Consider the following 9,621-nt stretch of genomic DNA (forward strand, 5'->3'; position numbering starts at 1 on the left):
TCTGCCTTCCCAAGACTGACATTTATCAACGGGTTCAGTTTCACAGTGAACAGACAAAGAGTCAAAAGAGCAAGAATCCTTAACGCTCGGGTCTGGGTTCTATGGCTTTCCGTCATAGCACAAGAGCGCCTACCTCTTGGCACTTCAGCACATGCACGGGAGTCATCTAAACTTAGGGCTTCATCGCAGTGAGAATTAGGAACTTTGACTTAATCCGCTGGGGCCATATAAAAAAAGACCGAGGATCATGATACATTCATGCGTGTATTGCAAGCTTGAGCCACATAGAGAGGGATGATACACTCAGATCGTGTATACTCTACTATACCAAACTTTTTGGAGAGGAGTCTCTCTCTCCAGGACTTCGGCGATGTGACATCGTAAAATAGCGTTTCCAAATACTCTGACTAGGCAGCAGAATCTGTGCTGCAGTTTTCTCTACTATGGCCTGGATGGAAGAACAAAAGAACGTGTCGGTCTAGGGAAACACGCATGACCTGCTACGAATGTTTAGAGTACTTCACACCTCGCTGATGTGGGGGGAGAGGGTGCGGGTGGGTGTAGCGGACTTCGTTGGGAAGTGGTAGGGGGTGGGGGTGGGTTGCCTGGTAAGGATAAAGATTGTGTGTGGTGTGTGTGTGTGTGTGTGTGTTTGTGTGTGTGTGTGTGTGTGTGATGATGTGTGTGTGTGTGTGATGTGATGTGTGTGTGTGTGTCGGTGTCGTGTCGTGATGGTGTGGTGTGTGTTGTTGTGTGTAGTGTAGGGACGGCATGCTGTTGGGGCATAGGCACAAGGAAAGACAATTTCTGAATAAGCATTTGCATGATGATTGCAGACAGTTCTTTAATTGTGGTTTCTTGACCCACTACTATTCGGTCTCGACCTGTAGGCCCTAGTCGAGCTTGGCCCTCGCTACAGTGTTCGTCGTCAGACCCACTGGCTGTCCACGGTCATCTACAAGGCATGCTAGGTAAAGTGGCCGCCTTATCTCAGTTCACGTGGTCACGATGGCTACAACTCCACCTGCAACACCGCGCGATCCACGCATGGGTGTATCTCACTGATCATCCCTAAAGCCAAAACCTCATTTGGACACTTTCTTCTCAGTTTCTCTGCTGCCTGCGGACGGGACGAATATGCAAAAATCGTCTTGAACGTTGGAGAACTTTTAATTGCCCTCAACAAACTTTACAAAAATCTGCTATCCGAGAGCTAACCGAAGATCGCTGCAGCTGTAAACTAGTCGCATCTGGTAAACTACCCACCTCATATGTAGCCTATCCTCGACCCCCATAACTGCTTTTATTTATTTACTTTTCTGCTCTTTTGCACACCAGTATCTCTTCTTGGCACATGATCATGCTGATGATTTTATCACTCAAGTGTTAATCTGGCTAAATTGTAATTGATTCGATTACTTGCCTACCTCCTCAATGCCGTTTGCAGCACATGTATATAGTTTATCTTTTTCTACCATGTTATTGAACTTGTTTATTGTTTACTCCATGTGTAACTCTGTGTTGTCTGTTCCACACTGCTGCTTTATCTTGGCCAGGTCGCAGTTGCAAATGAGAACTTGTTAAAACTCCCTACCTGATTAAATAAAGGTGAAATAAAAAAATAATAAAAAATGTGTAATGTGTAACTACTGTGAATTTGCATAAAGGAAATGCATTTTGTCCAAACATCAGGTCTCGAACAGCGAAAATCATGTTTTTCATTCAATTGGATGATATTTGGATGAAACCAGTTCAAAGTAGGATGACCCAAGTATGAAAAATAACTGTAGCTGGTACATTGATGAAGTTTGATAATAAAGTTACTGGTCCCCTGCCCCCCGTGTCAAACACTTGGATTCAGGAGGCAGACATTACCAAGGATTTACTTCCAGGCTTCATGCAACATCACATAAAGCCAGAAATGTAATACACCAATTGTAGCGTCTCGTCATGTTTAGTCATTTAAATATGTACCGCCTTAAAACCGTCATCACGTGTGCGCTTACGCCTTTACTTTGGCTTTGTTTACCAACTGTAAGCTAGCTACTAGCTCAAGCAGAACGTACGACCAAAGATACTGGTACCCGTTCATCTGTGGTGTGACTGTTAGCTAGAAAGCTACTTACCAGCATGTGTTGTGACTGGATGCCATGGTGTAAATTTAACATTTAMATTTWWYWTTWWWTCAGAAGAATGAAGACATCGGACAGCAGTGGCGGCTTTTCATTTTAGTTGGACAAGCTGCAAAATTACGATAATGTCACACGGCGTGTGCTGTGACCATTTCGAACGAATTTACTTTATCAATTGGGGAGAACATTTGATGGGTCTTGCCGGGTAGCTAATCCTGAAGGCGGATGCTGTACCATCATTGACAGTGGAGCTTGCAAGCGCTGACCATAATGGAAGTATCAGAGTTTGATGAGTCTGACACGGTAGCCAACATTTTGGGGGGGTTCAGGGGGCTAACGTTAAATAATGCAACTGTGGCTGCTTTGACTTGCAAAAGGTATATTGTAGCATATACTGTTCAAAACCACACCTGAGAGTCTATATGGTTTTAATTCTTCCATCCCGAGTGGCGCAGCGGTCTAAGGCACTGCATCTCAGTGCTAGAGGCGACACTACAGACCCCGGTGTGATCCCGGTCTGTATCACAACCGGCCGTGATCGGGAGTACCATAGGGCGGCGCACAATTGGCCCAGCATCMTCCGGGTTAGGGRAGGGTTTGGCTGGGCTACGCCGTCATTGTAAAATAAGAATTTGTTCTTAACTGACGTGCCTAGTTAAATAAAGGTTAAACAATTATAAATAAATAAATCCCTAAGACCCTGACATTAAGTCTGAGATGCTGCATCTACTCCCAGGCAACCGCCACAGCAGGAACGCTGTGATACAAAATAAGCTTCTCAAGGCAACGCAGACAGGCTCCTGGATCTCCACTTTAACGAGTTCACCAGCGCCGTGATCCAGCACTGTATGTGGGGAAGCTGTGTGAGCTGTCCATCCCAGGACCCCTGTCTGCCCAGTGAGAGAGGCCTGAGCTGTCCATCCCAGGACCCCTGTCTGCCCAGTGAGAGAGGCCTGAGCTGTCCATCCCAGGACCCCTGTCTGCCCAGTGAGAGAGGCTTGAGCTTTCATCTCAGGACCCCTTCTGCCCAGTGTGAGAGGACCCCTGTCTGCACAGTGAGAGAGGACCCCTGTCTGCCCAGTGAGAGGAGGCTGAGCTGTCCATCTCAGGACCCCTGTCTGCCAGTGAGAGAGGACCCCTGTCTGCACAGTGAGAGAGGCCTGAGCTGTCCTCCAGGACCCTGTCTGCCCAGTGAGAGAGGACCCTGTCTGCACAGTGAGAGAGGCCTGAGCTATTCATCCCAGGACCCCTTTCTGCCCAGTGAGAGAGGCCTGAGCTATTCATCCCAGGAACCCCTGTCTGCCAGTGTGAGAGGCCTGAGCTGTTCATCCCAGAACCCTGTCTGCCCAGTGTGAGAGGCCTGAGCTGTCCATCCAGGACCCCTGTCTGCCCAGTGAGGAGGCTCTGAGCTGTTCATCCCAGGACCCCTGTCTGCCCAGTGTGAGAGGCCTGAGCTGTCCATCCCAGGACCCCTGTCTGCCCAGTGTGAGAGGTCTGAGCTGTTCATCCCAGGACCCCTGTCTGCCCAGTGTGAGAGGCCTGAGCTGTCCATCCCAGGACCGCCTGTCTGCCCAGTGTGAGAGGCCTGAGCTGTTCATATCCCAGGAACGTGTCTGCCCAGTGTGAGAGGTCTGACAAGGAGGAGGCCATAGCTGGATTTGTCTTGGGGGTGACAGACGCCAAGTGGGTGTCTGAAGACCCTGCTTGATTGAAGTGGGGTACATGGGTCCCTCTCCTCTCCCGCTCCCCTCTCCATCAACAGAGCCTCTTCAACCTCAGGAGGCTAAAGACATTTGGCTTGTTACCTAAAACCCTCACAAACTTTTACAGATGCACAATTGAAAGCATCCTGTTGGGCTGTATCACCACCTGGTACAGCAATTGCACCGCCCTCAACCACAAGGCTCTCCAGAGGGTGGTGCGATCTGCCAAATGCATCACCGGGGGCAAACTACCTGCCCTCCAGGACACCTACACCACCCGATATCATAGGAAGGCCAAAAATCATCAAGGACATCAACCACCCGAGCCACTGCCTGTTCATCCCGTTATCATCCAGAAGGCGAGGTCAGTACAGGTGCATCAAAGATGGGACCGAGAGACTGAAAAACAGCTTCTATCTCAAGCCATCATCAAACAGCCATCACTAGCACATTAGAGGCTGCTGCCTATAGGCATAGACTAGGATTCACTGGCCACTTTAAGGAATGGAACACTAGTCACTTCAATAATGTTTACATATCTGGCATTACTCATCTCATATCTATATACTGTATTCTATACTATTCTACGGTATTTTGGTCACTTAATGTTTACATATCTGGCATTACTCATCTCAWATGTATATACTGTATTCTATACTATTCTACGGTATTTTAGTCACTTAATGTTTACATATCTGGCATTACTCATCTCATATGTATATACTGTATTCTATACTATTCTACAGTATCTCATTCACTTAATAATGCTTACATATCTGGCATTACTCATCTCATATGTCTATACTGTATTCTATACTATTCTACTATATCTTACATTACTCATCTCATATCTATATACTGTATTCTATACTATTCTACTGTATCTTAGTCACTTCCGCTCTGACATCGCTCGTCCATATGTATATAGTCTTAATTCATTCCTACTTAGATTAGTGTGTATTGGGTATATGTTGTGTAATTTGTTAGATATTACTTGTTAGATATTACTGCACTGTCGAAGCTAGAGGCACAAGCATTTCCCTACACCCCCAATAACATCTGCTAATTACGTGTATGTGACCAATAAACATATGATTTGATKTGATCTATCTCTGTAGTTGGAGTGCATTTCCTAAAGCATAAACTTTTACGTGAAATTATATCATTTTGTTACTTTTGTATTTTTAGTTTGTCAAGCATTCAGACGGGAGAGAAGCGTTACAAATTGAACAAGTCAATGAGTCCTGCACACTGTAGGGTGGCCGGGTGGCATTACGAGAATAAATCAGTCTGATTAATTTCATGTTTAAGATTCTAATCCAGTATCCAATAGGATTCCTGCAAAGTCTCCAGTAGATCAAAACAACACTGAGTAAAGAGCCTCTGGGAAAAAAACACTTGATTCAACACAGAATACATCAGAAAAAAMCAGACGGAGAGGGTGGTGCTAGTTAAACCCTATTACCCACAATGCCAGGAGGAAACAAACTCGCCCACCAAAGTTGGACAGGAAATAAATGAATCATTCTCCTAGGGTCATAGTGTGCAATGCACAGTCACTGGTCAGTCAATCTGGCTGTCAGAGAAAGGTGAAATTGCTGCTGTGTAAGAGACATGGTTTGACCCAGATGTACAAACCTGACCTGGGAAATTGACTGTTTCAACACCTAAACCAAGACAAGGTCAAAGGGGAGGGGGTGTGACACTTTATAAAAGTGAGGACATTTCTGCACACAACCTCCCATTCATAGGCTTACACGTAAAAGATTACCAAGACAAGTTGGAACAATTATATCAATTATTGCCCCTTCAATCCAATTCAGAATATCAACATATTTAACATCCAATGGACAGCCTTGATACTATCAGAGCAAAATAAGTTAATGCTGGGATTATTATCATGGGTGATTTGAACAATGTTAATGTCTCTGGACTTAATGGGAATGGATTACAACCACTTGTTAACATTCCAACAAGACAGAATGACATCCTTGACTTTTATAATACCCCTAAAACAATGAGTATGTTTACATGCAGACAAATAATTCAATATTAAACTGACTACGGCAGTAGGCAGATTATGCATTAGTCACATTAAACACCTTAGTCTGCTTATCTTAACCGGTGTACGGTCAAAATCAAAGTAAGCATATGCCGATTAAAATGCATGGTTTTCTGAGCAATCTTTCTAATTATTAGGACATGTAAACATCTTAATCGGAGTCCCAGCGGTGTATTTCACCTGCGCTTGTGCCAGCACCTGTAGTGCAAGTCTCCCTCTTGGCATTGAGAGAAAGCCAAGAGTGTGCAAAGCTGTCAAGGCAAAGGGTGACTACTTTGAAGAATCTAAAATCTAAAATATATTTAGATTTTTTTTACACTTTTTTGGTTACTACATGATTCCATATGTGTTATTTTATCGTTTTGATGTCTTCACTATTATTGTACAATATAGAATATAGTCTAAATAAAGATTAAACCTTTGAATGAGTAGGTGTGTCCAAACTTTTAACTGGTATTGTATACAGTTGAAGTCGGAAGTTTACATACACCTTAGCCAAATACATTTAAACTCAGTTGTTCACAACKCCTGACATTTAATCCCAAAAATTCCTTGTTTAGGTCAGTTAGGATCACGACTTTATTTTAAGAATGTCAAATGTCAGAATAATAGCAAAGAGAATTATTTATTTCAGCTTTTATTTTTTTCATCACATTCCCAGTTGGTCAGAAGTTTACATACACTCAATTAGTATTTGGTAGCATTGACTTTAAATTGTTTAACTTGGGTCAAACGTTTCGAGTAGCCTTCCACAAGCTTCCCACAATAAGTTGGGTGAATATTGGCCCATTCCTCCTGACAGAGCTGGTGTAACTGAGTCAGGTTTGTAGGCCTCCTTGCTCGCACACGCTTTTTCAGTTCTGCCCACAGATTTTCTATAGGATTGAGGTCAGGGCTTTGTGATGGCCACTCCAATACCTTGACTTTGTTGTCCTTAAGCCATTTTTCCACAACTTTGGAAGTATGCTTGGGGTCATTGTCCAATTGGAAGACCCATTTGCGTCCAAGCTTTAACTTCCTGACTGATGTCTTGAGATGTTGCTTCAATATATCCACAAAATGTTCCTACCTCGTGATGCCATCTATTTTGTGAAGTGCACCAGTCCCTCCTGCAGCAAAGCACCCCCACAAAATGATGCTGCCACCCCCGTGCTTCACGGTTGGGATGGTGTTCTTCGGCTTGCAAGGCTCCCCCTTTCTCCTCCAATCATAACGATGGTTATTATGGCCAAACAGTTCTATTTTTGTTTCATCAGGCGAGAGGACATTTCTCCAAAAAGTACGATCTTTGTCCCCATGTGCAGTTGCAAACCGTAGTCTGGCTTTTTTATGGCGGTTTTGGAGCAGTGGCTTCTTCCTTGCTGAGCGGCTTTTCATGTTATGTCGATATAGGACTCGTTTTACTGTTGATATAGATACTTTTGTACCTGTTTCCTCCAGCGTCTTCACAAGGTCCTTTGCTGTTGTTCTGGGRTTGATTTGCACTTTTCGCACCAAAGTACGTTCATCTCGAGGAGACAAAACGCGTCTACTTCCTGAGCGGTATGAAGGCTGCGTGGTCCCATGGTGTTYATACTTGCGTAATATTGTTTATACAGATGAACGTGGTATGGTCCCATGGTGTTTATACTTGCGTAATATTGTTTATACAGATGAACGTGGTACCTTCAGGCRTTTGGAAATTGCTCCCAAGGATGAACCAAACTTGTGGAGGTCTACAATGTTTTTTCTGAGGTCTTGGCTGATTTCTTTTTCTTTTCCCATGATGTCAAGCAAAGAGGCACTGAGTTTGAAGGTAGGCCTTGAAATACATCCACAGGTACACCTCTAATTGACTCAAATTATGTAAATTAGCCTATCAGAAGCTTCTAAAGCCATGACATAATTTTCTGGAATTTTCCAAGCTGTTTAAAGTCACAGTCAACTTAGTGTATGTAAACTTCTGACCCACTGAAATTGTGATACAGTGAATTATAAGTGAAATAATCTGTYTGTAAACAATTGTTGGAAAAATTACTTGTGTCATGCACTTGTAGTAACTTGTAGTAACCACTCCACAAACAAGAAATTTGTGGAGTGGTTGAAAAACGAGTTTTAATGACTCCAACMTAAGTGTATGTAAACTTCYGACCTCAACTGTATGTACATAATTTTTACTCATCTACCAATAGGTGCCCTTCTCTGCRGACATTACAAAACCTCCCTGGTGTTTGTGGTTGAATCTGTGTTTGAAATTCAGATAATTGTACAGAGATACAGCGATGACGTAGACATTCATAAATCATGTTAAACACTATTACTGCACACAGAGTTAGTCCATGCAACGTATTATGTGACTTGTTTTGCAAACTCCTGAACTTATTTAGGTTTGCCATACTTATTGACTCAAGACATTTCAGCTTTTGATTTTTAATTAATTTGTAGAAATTTCTAAAATCATAACTCCACTTTGACATTATGGGGTATTGTGTCTAGGCCAGTGACAAACAATCTCCTTTTAATACATTTTTAATTCAGGTTGTAACACAACTAAATGAGGAAAAACACATTGGCCCATTTTTTTCCTCAAGGCCCCCAATATTAGCCAGATCATTTTGCGCAAAATAAGTATTTGTTTGGCAATCTCAAGGCCTTCAGTTTGGAGACATGTTGGCTATAACCAAGCATAATGCACGCGCAGCGGTTAGAAGAAAATGACTTATTTYATTGTCAGTGGCCTTATCTCTGCGGTCCCGTAATTACATACGAGTCTACTCTTAAGAAGCAGTCTGTGAAATGTTTAAATCACCAAAAGAAACAGCCTACTTAAACAAGTTCATTGCATTTGGATAAGCAAACGTAAGATAAAACTACAGCAGGGTACCCCAACAGGCCCACGGGTGATTTTGTTTGGCCCCCAAGTTGTTTTGTTGTTGACATAAAACACTGTAAAAACACCAGCAAATCAGCTCAAAGTGATTTAAATTTTGGAAATGTGTTCCAAAGTATTCCCACGCATAATAGAGAGATAGATGTGATCGTATACATATGTAAGCAAGGTTTAAAATGATTATGTTTGGGCGGTTAACCTCCCCCCCAAAAGAAAAATAAAGACAAAAAGCATTATAGGCCTAAACGATTACAATATATGTTCGATATCCTTATAACTCTGTTGTCATAATCAATAACGTAATCAACWGTCCGTCTACAACAGTGAGTTTTAACGTTTGAGAGGTCCTAGGACGAGCGTAAACATTTCTCACTCCCAGTTCGTTTGGTAATCGCAACAAAGACTCCAACATAAACAGCCATGGGATAACTTTTATCTGTTCCAGGCAAATTCAACTTGTTTCTTTGTACCGACAACATTATCAATTTACCTGATTTGAGTTATTGACGGGATCCAGACAATAGACTTTCTCAGCTCGACTGGCCTTCGGACACGCTTGTTGATTAAAATTTCCGGATCATTATCGCAAAAAAGTGGATGATTCTCGGTGTATTACAATGGATCTGAGAATCAGCACACAAGGAAAAAAAGTTTCAATGTAATTTTTACATCACATCCCGCTTCCGGCCCATAGAGGGAGAAGGAGGTGCGACCATGGGCGCAACATGGGCTCATGCGCACGATCACGATTTGGGACATTTGTCTAGGGCTATATGACTCCTGTTCCGTTAGGCACTGAAACACGCATTTTAAGGCAAATTCACGTGATAAATGTAGGCCTAACCTAAGCCTATA

Source organism: Salvelinus sp. IW2-2015, linkage group LG15 (assembly GCF_002910315.2).
Source record: "Salvelinus sp. IW2-2015 linkage group LG15, ASM291031v2, whole genome shotgun sequence".
NCBI lineage: Eukaryota > Metazoa > Chordata > Actinopteri > Salmoniformes > Salmonidae > Salvelinus > Salvelinus sp. IW2-2015.